The sequence below is a fragment of the Dipteris shenzhenensis genome, chromosome 9 (assembly GCF_047967505.1).
Source record: "Dipteris shenzhenensis isolate YYH24624 ecotype China chromosome 9, Dip_SZ_1.0, whole genome shotgun sequence".
Classification (NCBI taxonomy): Eukaryota; Viridiplantae; Streptophyta; class Polypodiopsida; order Gleicheniales; family Dipteridaceae; genus Dipteris; species Dipteris shenzhenensis.
The window spans coordinates 9,822,509-9,836,723 of NC_141604.1; positions in this window are offsets into that span (position 1 = coordinate 9,822,509).

Genomic DNA, 14,215 nt, shown 5'->3' on the forward strand with positions numbered 1-14,215 from the left:
TTATGCATTGCTTGATGAAATTTGACAAGCTAGTGTCTAAACTTATCTACATATTTTAGGGTTTAGGGTTTAGGCACTAGGGTCTAGGGCCTAGGGTTTAGGGTTTAGGGACTAAGGTTTAGGGTTTAGGGTTTAGGGCTCAGGTCTTATAGGTTAGTGTATAAGGTTAAGAGTTTAGAGTCTAGGGTCTAGGGTCTAGGGTCTAGGATTTAGGGTTTAGGGTTTAGGGTTTAGTAAAAAATATGTAAAATGCATTCCATACTATGAAATTGATATTTGATGGGTATGATGATTTGAACAGGCCTTAACATAAGGTAATTTTAAGACCTATGCAAAGTGTCATACCTATCAGGGACAAGCACATATGCCAAAAGCACACCGATGATATTCTTCAACACTCATGCATGATGCATGATAAGAAACAAGGAAATGTGCATTTCAAACCATGTAAATGGTATCTTATGGGAATGATACTTTACAAAGGCCTTATACTAAGTGAGTTTAAAGCTTTTGCAAAGTATCATACCCATTAGAGCCAAGCATATACCCTAGAAGCACAATGAGACATATTTTTCAACACCCAAGTATGATGCATGGTAAGAAAGAGGGGTTCAATAATATCCATTCCAAACCATTCAAATGATATTTGATGCTATGGTACTTTGGAAAGAATTTACATCTATTTATTTTAAGGTCTAAACAAAGTATCATAATGATTGGATACAAGCACATAGGCTAGAAGTGCACCGATGCAAATGTTTATACACTCATGCAGGATGCATCTACGAAACAAGGAAATACTATGCAAATGATATTTCAAGGGTATGATACTTTGTAGAGGCCTAAAACTAAGAAACTTTAAGGCCTCTTCAAAGTATCATACCCACCATTAGAGATACACACATAGGATAAAAGCACACCGATGCATATTTTCTAACACCAAGCTTACAAATTCATTCACTAATTTTATAATTAGTATCGGAATTGTATGTACTCCTTAGTTTATGATTCACTAATACTCTTCAATTTTTTGAAGATTATGCTCAATTTATTTTTTTTGAAAATTTAAAAATATTTTAATAAAAATAAATGTTATATTACTAATTTTAAATTAAATTATAATTTACTATAATTTTTATTTTTTCAAACATTGAATATCTTGAAAAGTTTTAAAAAGTGCAAATCAAATCAATCTTCTTGAGGTTGTTGTGGCTTCAATAAAAATGAAACTCAATATAATATTTTAAAATAAAATATCAATTTATATTTCCTAAAAAATAAATTTAATTATTTATTAAATTAATTTAAATTTATATATTTTGAATTACGTTTAAAAATTTGAAAATAAATATAAATAGACTTATTTTTTTAAATAATTTTAAAATTTTTTAAAATAATTAACATTTTTTATTTTTTGGGACGAGACAGAAGGAGGACAGAAGAGATCGAGGTTGGGGCGGGCAAACATCAAGGCAGTGAGGATGGGAGGAGGCTAGGGCAGGTGAAAGGGGGGGGTTAGGCGAAGACACATTAGATGGAGGAGGCCGGAGTGGGAAAAGGCTGGCACAAGCGAGGCCGAGAGGAGGCCATGCCGACTGGAAGAAGCTGGGTAAGCGGAGGAGGCTAGGGGCAAATATGGTTCAAGGAGGAGACAAAGGGGATGCACCCTCAAATACCCCCCCCTCCCCTCGTCCTTCCTTAACCCACTTCCCCCCCAACATGTTGTGATAGCAGTCTTTAAATTTAATGTTTCCCCTTTTTATTACAATTAATATTTAATAGCCTAGTGGTAAAGAAGGATTTTTCCAACAAGAGGTATATCTATGGGTTGCTCATAGGTTCCAATCCTCATTTTGCATTGTTGCTCCCCCTCCCCCTCCCCCCCCCCGCCCACCCCAACCTGTTGCTCATGCAACAAGTAGCCCCCCCCCCCCCCCAACCTGTGCATTGTTGCTCCCCCTCCTCCTCCCCCCCCCACCCACTCCAACTTGTTGCTCATGCAATAAGTAGCCCCCCCCCAACCTGTTGCACGTGCAACAGGTTGGGGGGGGGAGGTTCTCTCTCTCTCTCTCTCTCTCTCTCTCTCTCTCTCTCTCTCTCTCTCGCCCTTCTGTAAAAGTTTTCAAACACAAGAGCTTTATGATGAACACGAACCATAGGTCTTACCTCCGTGTCCTTCAATGATACTGCACTAGTTCCAGGAGGATTGGATCCAACTTCCTATAATTTTAGTGTAACTAGTCGCCCTTCCTCTTGTTGTTTGCTTCAAGCTTGCATCTTCTCAATCTGCTTCAAGGTTGTCATTCAAACCTCTTCCTGGTCTTTCCACTTCAACTGCTTTTCTTTCTTTGGTAACACATTCACTTTAGCTTCCCAGACCAGGGACCCTTAGACCATGTTACTGCATATGTATTAATGTTCTCCACAACTCATCATATGGCATCTTTCCTTGCTTCATGCACATCGAGCAATCACACTTCTATAACTCGTATGAGTGAACATTGGAGTTGGTCTGACATACTAATGTGTCACCCCATTCTTCGATCAACACCGCATCTGTCTGTGTCAATGGCTACTCCTCTTGAGGTGGTCCACATCTTGGTGGACCATGTATAATTTCCAATCCTATCTCTGTTTTGTGTTAACACCATAATGGGAAATCCGGGCCTTGTCGATGTGCATTCTCCAAACAATATTTGTAATCTTTGTTGATTTTGAAATTTTGTTGGCCCTACGCTGTTTGCAGATTCCAATTTCTCTCTGATTCCAATTGCCTCACTGATTCTAGTTGCTTTTCTATTGGATCTAGGCCACATTTTGTGCCACCATGTTGGATCAAATGTTACCTGGTTGGCTTCTCTTTGCTGGTGGGTGGGGTACCTGCTAGCAAACCTCCATTGGGTGACTCTTTGTGCAAATCGCACACCTTAATTGGGATGCTAACTTAGTTGCTCCTACATTCTTCAGCTCTTTTTCCAACAATCTCTCCATCTTGTTGGTTTTCTTCTTTGCTTTCTTCTTTTCCTTTTTGGATTTCTTCGACTCCTTTTCTATCAATCTCTTCTTTTTATGCTTCCTCTTCTTCTTTGACTTATTGTCCTTGTCTTCTGAATTGCTTTCGGATTTGTATTCTGTGTCATCATCTGTGTCACTGCTAGATTCATATGTGTATGAATCTAACCCATTATCTGAGTCATAATCCTTGGATCGGCTTTTAAAACTGCACCGTCATTTTGCTCTTTTGGCAGCATACACCAATTCATTAAAGCCATTCGGGCCTTAGATCTCCAATCCACTCACTGCTCTATGGATTTCTTTCCGTAATTCTTTGTAGAAGTACTCTATCCACATCTTGATTGTGGATCTTTCCACCACATCTAGTCAGACATTGAGGTTTTAAAATTTTTGTTTAAAGTAATCCACCATCAGGTTCTTCTAATGGAGCTCTCGCAACTTCCTATAGATGTCATTTGGTGTATTTTGTTGCAAAATCTATGTAGGAAGAACGTCTGCAGTTCCTCATAGTCCACAAACTATGCAAGGCCATGCGGGCTAAATCAACTCATAGGCCTACTCCTTAGGGTACCCATAAACAACTATAAATTTTTTGGATCACGAAACATAGTGTCAAAGACACTCACGGGCTTCAAACTATGCCACATGGCTATCCCGATTATCCTTCCTTCGACCCCTAAATGTCATGAAATTTCACTTTAAACTTACTACTTTCGGATTCATTGGGTTTGGTGGAGCTGGTGGAATAGGTGTACATGTGGTACTGCTAGCACTACTGGCACTATCGATACTTGTGGTACTGCTAGCACTACTACCACTGTTGGCACTGTCGGCACTTGTGGCACTACTAGCACTAATAAATTCACTACTCCTGCTAAAGTTGATAGCATCACCAACTTTGGCTTTCTTGTTGAATTCATTTGTGTGTTTGAATTCAATTGGCTTATTGTATTCCACGAAGCAACCAGATTTAATTGACTTATTGAGATTCTTGGCTCTATCAGATTTAAGAATGTTGTTGTGTTGAATTGGCTTATCGGATTGTTTTGCTTGTACGGATAGAATGAATTTGCACTCTTTGGTTGTCCAAAGCTGAACTCTCAAGGTGGGTTCAGCTCTTTGCTTGGTCTTGCTAGATCCTCAAGTACTGAGTACATTTAAAATTGTGCCACCCTCTCATTATGCCTCTGTTTGGCCGGTTCTAGACTTCTTAGAGCATGATGGTTACTGCTCCCCCTTGAGGTGTTGCTAGAACAAATTCCGAGGTCTTGCTCCATCGCCACCCGAATGCCTCGCCCTCCTTCCTGAATGTAGTGTTCCACCAAATCGATTGCAATAGGCTCGCATATCCCCGCAATCCATACCTAGGGACCCACATCATGCGCTTAGTGCAGTCCTTCCATGCCACGACTAGCCGGGCCACCAGATCCGAACCTTTAATTTGCAAGGGGAAATCCGAGATTAGGCCGTCATACCATGGGGTTCAAGAAGGGAGCAAGGGTGTGGCTGGACCTCTAGGATCCCAAGCGGGCAGATTGGCTCCCTCTAGATGCACTACAGGTTAAGCTTCGTGCAACAGTGGGGGAAAAGGACCTCCTTGCGATAGTTGTGGAGCGCATTCCAGAAGATTGGCCCTCCAACATCGTCACATCGATGGAAGGAAGAGCGCTCCATTGGTGGCTAGGGAGCACCAGGCTGAAAAGGCTGACGGCCAAGATGGCGCTCAAAGCACTAGCACAGACAAGCACCACCTCCCGCGCCTTGAATCGAAAGTGGGGGTTGAGGAGAGGGTTCAAATGGTGGAAGGAAAGGTTCTGCAATATCTGGAAGAACTGCAGGGTGGGCAAGGCCCGGTTCTTGATATGGAAAATCACCCATCAGTGCCTCCCCCTGAGAGGGCATTTGGTGAAGAGATTAGTTGTGAACCCCTCCTACTCTCTCAGTGGTAGAGCCAAGGAGCTCGAACTCCACACAATGTGGGGGTGCCTGGTGACGAGACAAGTTTGGTTCCGAGTCGGTTCTTTGGCGTAGGGCACTCCTGGGCGACACCTCGAATATGACATCCACCCTAGCCGCCAGTTGGCTGTACATTCGTTCCGCCATCCTGCTGGGGGTGTGGGAGGTTAGGAATGGGAGTGTCTTTCGCCAGCAGTGGGGGGCGGCTGAGGGAATCGGTGATTCTAAGGGCTGTGAGGGTGCTCATACGAGACTTTACTGCGATTACACGAGACTTCGACCGATAGTAAGCAGCATGCTAACCGATGTGGAGGGTGCCTTCACTGGTGGGTAAAGGTAGGTAGGCTGCATGCAACGTAGGTCCAGGGCTAGACCCATTTGGGACCAAAACGCCCTCTAGGGCCCATTTTTTGTATAGAGTTGGCAATTTTATTTTATTTATTATTATTTTTTTAATAATTGTCTTCATTCATGTCATTACGTTAGAATTCCATTCGTTTCAACCATCCGAATCGCCTTACTCTACACTTCTTAAGCCCTTTTTGGACAACCCTAGTGAAGACATGAGAGAGAGAGAGAGAGAGAGAGATGCGTCACTTGCATGATTGAATTTGCTCTCTCCATAAAACATTGCTAAAGCTTGAAGTCATAATCGTGTAATCTATTGACATCAATCAAGTGGAAACTAAACGAGAGGATGTACTTATGTGCATGGGATGCCTTTATGACAAATCTGTGCAGAAATTGGTGTGACGTCTCTTCACATCAATGATCAAGCAAAAAAACAAAACAGTGATTTAGCTTGTGAGCAGCAATATTGGAGATATCTCCACTCCAATGAAACCCACGATAAAAGACAAGCATGAAACGTGAATGCCTGTGTGGAAAGGAAAGCATTCTGCCAGCTATGGTGAAACAGGGCAAATCGTGATGCTAGGAAGCTTCTAAGCTTGGATCTCGAGCACGGAATCCATGTACGCTCTCAGTCCGACTGGAATGTAGATGGCGCTAACGCCTCGTGCGCATGGCAGGCTGGTCAGTGCACTGCAGTCCTTGGAGCAATGACAAACGTGAGCAAAGCAACGAGCACTGAGCATCACAAAAAGAACACGGTCCTTGAAAAAGAACACGGTCCTTGAAAAAGAACAAGCATGAGCTAAGAGACTAGAGGTACAAAAAGAACACGCATAAGAACAGTGTGCATTGTGGGCGGTAGTTGCCAGTGCACTCTACGAGAAATGTCGGCAGATGCGATTCATGAATCAAAATCTCTTTCTCTCTTTCTCTCTCGCACACTCCGTCGGCAAGTTAATACTCAAGGAGACAACCCCATCTATCTCTCTATCTCTTTCTCTCTTTCTCTCTCGCTCCCTCTCTCTCACACACACAGACACACATATTGTAAGAACATACGTTGTAGAACGGGAAAAACACCACACACACTAACAATTACAACATCTTCCGACGCATTAAAACAACTTTCCTCCCTCAACCTAACTTTACCCACAATAATCTAGTTCATCAACGTTTCATAGCCATGTAACCAAACGGATGACCAGCAAACGCTTGAGATTCGTTAGTATTGTCTAGCATTTTATAATCCCTCCGCCACCACGCCTCCTGGGTATGTCACAAATCATCTTCAACAAAAATTGTAGGACCTCAAAGGGGAACCGTTTGTCCTTCAAAATTGGGTTTGGACATTCACTTTCCTACTATTTCTATAAGATGGCCCTACATTGCAACATTTAGAGTTATGAATCATTAGCACCTTCATTGCCTCACTATTCCCAACTTGTGAATATTGTTTTTTAATTCTTTTACTTAAGGTTCTGTTTTATTCTTTTTCCCTCTAGTTAAGTAGTCTTTTATTCTTTTTGCCTCTATTGAATATTTTTTTAAAGTTCTTTCTAGAATTAGAAACTTTACTCACATATTATGCTCTCAAATTAACCTTTGTCATACTCTAAGTGCCACATAGGTTTCATCTCACCTAATTAAATTAGTTATTTTCGGGCTAAATTGTAATTTATTGTGAGACAAGTTAAACTTATATATGCCCAAAATCACCCATCCACACATTAATTGTCCAACCAATGTCACTTAAATCTAAGGTCACCAACGACACATGAAATGTCCAATTAGTAACCTCAATGTAAGGTCTCCAATGCTCTTGTCATGCCAACTCTCCTCCAATGGCATTGTGTGAATATTTGTTGAGGCCCTTCTCCTCCACTTCATTTATTGCATCCACCTCCCCTCTCTTTACACCCTTTCCTTACCACCACTTTAAATAATTTATTGTAATAGAGAGAATAGGTCACAAAAGGTCAACCAAACTCTTTAGAAGACTATCCCCATTCCCCAAGGTCTCTAAAAAGCCGAATTTCTAAAGTTGAATCTCTGTTTTCAAAAATTCCTCCCATCCTTATCACTTGAATGGCACCTAGCTAAAAGGGACAAAAAATTCTGCCACCTCTAAGCATGCCCTGCTCATGGGAATGATCCCCATAAATGGTGGGTGCATTCATTGATGTATATGTTTTGTGCATGCATGCATATGTGTGGGTTTCGAGGGGAAGGGGGGGATATAAATCTCTCTCTCTCTCTCTCTCTCTCTCTCTCTCTCTCTCAAGCTCTCAAGCTCTCCTTGTAAGGGCATTCATCCATATACTCAAATATGATTTAATTTAGCAACTTATTTGCATTCCTCTTATTTATTTGGGTTCTTCAATTTCATCAAATTGTGTGTTCCTTGTTGGGGGGGTGTGTGTGTGTATGAGGAGTGTGTGGAAGAAAGGAATGTACCAGTTTTCAAAACTATGTGAGTCATAGTGTGTGGGAGTGGACTATGTGTTTGAGGAATGGTCTCCTCCCCCTTGAAAACTTCCTTCAAGTGTGTGTTTTTCCAAGGGCTTCTAAGAGTTGAGCGAGAAATCTCTTTCCTTTCTTTGCAAAGGTCTTAGTGGCCACTTTATCAATAAATGAGACATTGAAGTGGGCTTAAGTCATAGATAAGTTATGCAAAGTCACAATGAAATGATCTTGGAAGCACATTGAAATGAAAGAGAAAATTATTTTCTTTTAGTTGGGAGCTTGGAAGAAATCGAACCAAGCCTATAAGACAATAGCACAATGGTTGAGTCTATATATTGAAGGAGAGAGGGAAAAAATGCATACTCAAGGTAGATTACCATGTGGAGACGCGAAGCTTGGAGGGACCTTGATGGTAAAGTCATGAGTGCAAGCTGTAATGGAAGCTTCCATGGAGAATCTCATTAAACATAGTAGCATGGGAGAGGATCTCTTGAGGGAGTCCAAACTATGCTTGAGATAGTATTCTTGTCGAGGATAAAGAAGAGAAAAGGAAGCTTAAGAGGAGTTGCAAGTGCAAAGAGTTGTTCATGGCACACATGTCTATTCAAAGCTAGAGGACTCATGAGATTGTATGCTCAAAGGAATTTCTTGGAATGAAGACCATATGGTAACACAGAGCCTTGCATTTTCAAGGAGAAGAGTTGCACAACTACAAGAGAGGCTCTTATAGATGCAAAACATGGTATAGAAGCAAGCATACATCATGACCAACTAAAGCTCCAAATAATCTTATGTGAGGCTAGCAAAGGAACCCAAAATAGGAGCTCATTCTAGAAGCCTCAAGCAAGTATAACACAAGATAAAGTAGTATATCCATAGTTCGAGAGGTAAGAAAACTTGAGTGATGCACATGTAGAGGATAAGGCTCGAGTGAATGCTCAAAAGAGAAGGTTGTTGAGGATGCATCACATTGGTGCTCAAAGAGAGCTTGAAGGAGTGTTTTGCTAGATATCTTGTGGCTTATAGGAGTCATGAATCTATAGTAGCACCTTGAGAATCTCTAAAGAATCTCCAATGATCACGAAACGAAGGAGCTTGAACTATGGTAAAGGCCACAAATAGAAGTTGCAACTAAATAACTCATAGTAGAGGATGAGAAAAAGAATAGTGAGCAATAAAATTATGAAGCAAATCAGCCACACAGAAGAGGAGAGTAGCTCAAGCTATGTTGTGGCCTAAATCATCCACCAATAGCCTTGAGATAAGGAGCCATAGCAAAGAGTTATGATGCAGATGAGGAGGGAGACTTTCAAAGAGTCATGACACATTAGCTACATGAAGAGTTGGAAGGAGCTTGGGTGGCTTGTGTGAAGATTATAGGAGAGAAAGCTTGAAGATCAAGGAGCTTGAAGGAGGCATGAAAAAGAAGAAGGAGAAACATCAAAGGTAGAGAGAAAGAAGGTCATGGATTCTACATCAAGGCTTCAGAGTGGCTGCATGTTAAGGTGGACCACCTTTTTTAGTATTTTAGTACTAAAATAGCACTTAAAACTCTTGGATCTCCTTATCATGACAAGATTAAAGGAGAAGTAAAGAGCTCCTTAGATGCACAGATGTCTACTCAAATGTAGAAGAAAGTTAAAGAGAAATCTAATAGATTGTGCAACTCAAGAATGCTTAGGATCAGAGGCCTACCAGACCACTGGTATATAGCAAAAGACTCTTATCAAGATACTGGTGAGAAAATCAGAAAAGTTTTACTAGGAGTTGAATGGGAAGATTTGGAGTTTAATATTAGACAAGAAGGAGCGCATGCAATCCTTACTTCCAAGTCAAAAGCTGAAAGAATCTAATAAGCCAAAAATATTATGAGTGTAGATGGCAGAGGAACTTACAAAATCTTAGCTAAAGACTAAGACCTTGGAGCTTGCAAAGGTAAAGGCGGCCATGAAAGAAGGCAAATGGGATTTCTTTCGAGATGGCAAGGCTTTGATTAGAGACTTCAAAGCCAAATCCAAAGAATCTCAATATATGACGTATGTATGATCTTCTTTCTTTTTGTTCATCTTTTTTTATTGAACAAGTTGTATATGCTGGACGTAATATAAGTCAACCTTATTTCTTTAGAAAAAAATAGCTCTTAAAAGAGGACAACTATTATTGACCTTGAATTGTCAATTTGGAAAAATAAAATATCCATGTTGAACCCATTGGATATGATATTCCTAAAAATCACGTTCATTTGTGTTAGGTTAAGTTGTAACTACCCAAAGTCTCTATAATAGTAGTCACTAATAGTCCTATGTTTGGGACACAAGAATTTAACCACGCACCACCCTTCAACCAAATTTTTTTTTTTTGAAACTATACCCTAAGATTCAAACTTAAGATACCTTCCAACAAAATAGGGGGTTAATGACCTTATACTTACTCTCTTCAGTCTACTCTCATGTGGGCTTCTGTAGCAAAGTGGTAAGTGCCTTAGCCTATGCATAGGAGGTCCTAAGCTCAATCCCCTTAGTGCATTTGAAAAGAACATTTTGCATGGTGGGTTATTTAGAACACACCTTGACAAAAAATTCCTCCATCTAAGTCCTCATTTCATAAGGTGCCATCACCAAATCTTGATATTTGCGACAAAAAATAAAATTCCTCCATCAAATTCTTCATTTCATAAGATTCTATCAACAAAATTTGAAAACCAAATTTTGGGATCCAAAAATTCAAAGGAGGAGGTCTTAAAGGTGAGCACCTTCCCCCCCATGCACATAATTTGTTTATTTTTAGTTTTTTGATTTTGCACCCAAAAGAGCATATTGCCTCACCTTTGGCATAATGAGGCATTACGGGCATAATTTTTTGTTGAGAACTAAGAACCTTTTTGGACCAAATCAAATAGCACATCTTGCTCTTGATTGTGCATCATACAAGTAGACAAGAATGCCTACGATGAGATAAATGCCAAATCTATTGACACTTTTCCAAATAATACGATGTTTGCTCAAGTGTGATGTCAAACATTTGACACAAGCATCTAAGGTATGGTTGTGGTATGGTTGTACACTAATGTCTATCTATGAGGACAAGACATTGGTCACACAACTTAATTTGAAGACACAATTGGCACCCAAAATGAGAGATGTTGATGCAATGATGGATCATTTAAGCAAGTTGAAAGTTGATGCAGTGATGAGAGATGTTGATGTAGTGATGGATCATTTAAGCGAGATGAAAGTACTTAAAGATAGGCTAACTAAAGCTGGATTTGAAATGGAAGACACAGAGTTTGTCGAATGGATACTCTAGAGCCACCCCCATCCTCTTTGAGAACCCCATGGTGGCACCACTTTCTAAAGAAATGGTTATTATCAAGTTTGATAAACTGATAAACCTATTGATCCAATGTCAAGATCAATGAAAAGGATTAGGGGAATACTACACTGGTGGTAGGTGGCAAAGATGCATCATATGTAGTTCAAAGGCAAGAAGCCTCAGAAGAATACATACCACACTGGAAGTTCTTTGTCCAAGCCTGGATAGCTTAAGAACAATCAAGGTCAATAAAGGCAATAAGCTTATGCAAATCAGAAGTCATACACAAAGATAAAAATAAAGTATTATGATTATGGCAAGCTAGGCCAAATTGCTAGGGATTGTCCTAGCAAGTCAAAGGCTAGGCATGGAAACAATGGCAAGATACAATTCAGGGCACATATGATAGAAGTAGGGTATGCTTCTTAGGGGTCAAAAAGAGCTAAATCCCCACATGACATGTGTTGTGCAATGGCAAGAATGCCAATTACGGTGACTAGGTCATGCAGAGGCCTTGGACATCTCATTAGGACCTCATCATAGGAGATGTGTTACAATGCTATTGGTTCAAGTCACTTGATTCAGTCAAGCAAGCTTTCGATGTTCATCTTAAAGACAATCATCCACTCCTAGTCGAAGGAATTGTTTATCTGAATTCTCATTATGCATCTTGGTCTAACAAAAATCAAGCACTCATGACAATGTCTATGGGAGAGACTAAGTATATTTCTCTTGCACAGGGTCCATGTGAAGCAGTTTGGCTTTGGAGGCTCTTGGAGGACCTTGGTGCAATTTAGGATGGTGCTACTGTGATAGTTTATGATAACAAAAATTCTATTGCATTGGGAAAGAATCCAAAAAATCATGAGATGGAACATCGCATTGACATCTATTACCACTTTATTTGACATCAGGTGGAAGAAGGAAATATTCAACCAATTCACTATTCCTCCAAGGATCAAGTAGCAAAGTTGTTCACAAAATCCTCGCCTAATGAGAAGTTTGAACAATTTGAAACTTATCTATCTCTATGTGACATGGAGTGTTAAATTATGGGTCATTGGGGGGATGGTCATCATCCATGTACATGGTGGTGGGAGATATGTGGGCATGGTGTATAGATCGGGTAGATGGTGAGGAACATAGAGAGCTCTACAAGAGATCTAATGGCAAGTGTAAATAGTTCTTAAGGACTTACTATAACCCTTATCAGCATTTAGTAAATATTGTATCATGTTCTTCTTTCTTATATGAGAGAAGAATGTATGTCTCGTATAGCCAACTAGCTAATGTCTTCTCTTCCCTATTACTATATGTGCAAAGTATGTGAGCTATGTGTGCACTTTAGCAAGAAAAAAATTTGAAGTGAGGTATCTCTCAATGAAGAAAACATGATATGTATCAGTAACAATAAAAGGTTTAAGAATTCGTACAATGCAAAATCTCACAGGAGGGGAGGGGGTAGGGGGGGTTCACTATGTACAAACCCTATATATCACGTGCATTCAAAGCCTATTTGTAAAACCCCTTATTTGTAAATTATCATGAATAAAACTTACCCTTTTTCTATTCAATCTGTAAATATCCCCTTTATATGATACCCTTCTCTATGTTAAAAATGTGTTTAAAAAATACCTTCTGTTGAACCTATGTGTTATGCTTACATATTTATGAGTGACCCCCCCAAGTGCAAAGTTGATATAAAGAACCTCCAAGAAATAAAACACACCTCTACCCAATAGGAAATTTTCCCGCTAGATACAAAAGTACCATTGAAATCTCTTGTTAAAGTATCCAATGCAAACAAAGAATGTAAGGGAACAAATGCTACAATTGTCCCCAACCAAGATGTTCGATTAGTATATATTGTGGAACCCATTCTTTGTGCAACAAAATTTTGTAGCTTCAAAGCAATAGAATCATTGAGGCCAGTGAGGAAAGAAAAGGAACCATGTCTATTGATGTTGTCTAAAATTTCATGACTTTGAGCAAGCTAAATGTATTGCCCTATTTGTCACAGATTTTGACTCTTTTTATGATCTTTGATGTTTTCTCTATAACCCATAAATTGCTATAATACAAAGTCATTTTGCCTTCCCTTCATTCACCTTTTTACATGACAATGTCTTCAACGTGTCCCTCATTTCATAAGCAGTGCTACATATTGCAATGATTTTTCTACTTAATTGGTGCTTTCCTTTGTATTGTGTAGCTAGAATATGGACAACCGATCACTCTCTAAAATGTCATAATGAACAATCCCCGTATAAGCACTTGATGCTTTTGAATGAGCAACATATAGCAATTGGAACCCTCTATTGAACTTCAAGTTCCTTGATTGATTATTGTTAATAAGATGAACAATGACAATCCCACAAATAGTGAGTAAATTAGGCCACATATTTTTAAGGCCCACTTTCCATAAACAAAACAAGGTGGTGTCCTCATTGCTACCCTTCATGGTATTACCATCTTAAGGAAATCTCTCTCTCTCTTTCTCTCTCTCTCCATCTACTGCAAAAGTATTGGAAAAAAGAATTGTTGCTACCCCTCAATATCTAGATTACTATCTCAAGATGTAACTCTTCACCTCTCTTACCTTTTCAATGCAGACATTCCCAATCAACGTGATGAAGACCAAGAATTATTTAGCCAAAAACCTGGATGTCACAAACTATGACTTCATGGTATTACCATCTAGTTAAGGAAATCTCTCTCTCTCTCTCTCTCTCTCTCTCTCTCTCTCTCTCTCTCTCTCTCTCTCGCCTAAAACCTGGATGTCACAAACAATGACCTCATGGTATTACCATCTTAAGGAAATCTCTCTCTCTCTCTCTCTCTCTCTCTCTCTCTCCCTATCCGTCATGGTATTACCATCTTAAGGAAATCTCTCTTCATGGTATTACCATCTTAAGGAAATCTCTTCATGGTATTACTGTCTTAAGGAGATCTCTCTTCATGGTATTACCATCTTAAGGAAATCTCTTCATGGTATAACCATCTTAAGTCTCTCTCTCTCTCTCTCTCTCTCTCTCTCTCTCTCTCTCTCTCTCTCTCTCTCTCTCTCTCTTTCTCTCTCTCTCCCCATCTGATGCAAAAGTATTGGGAAAAAGCA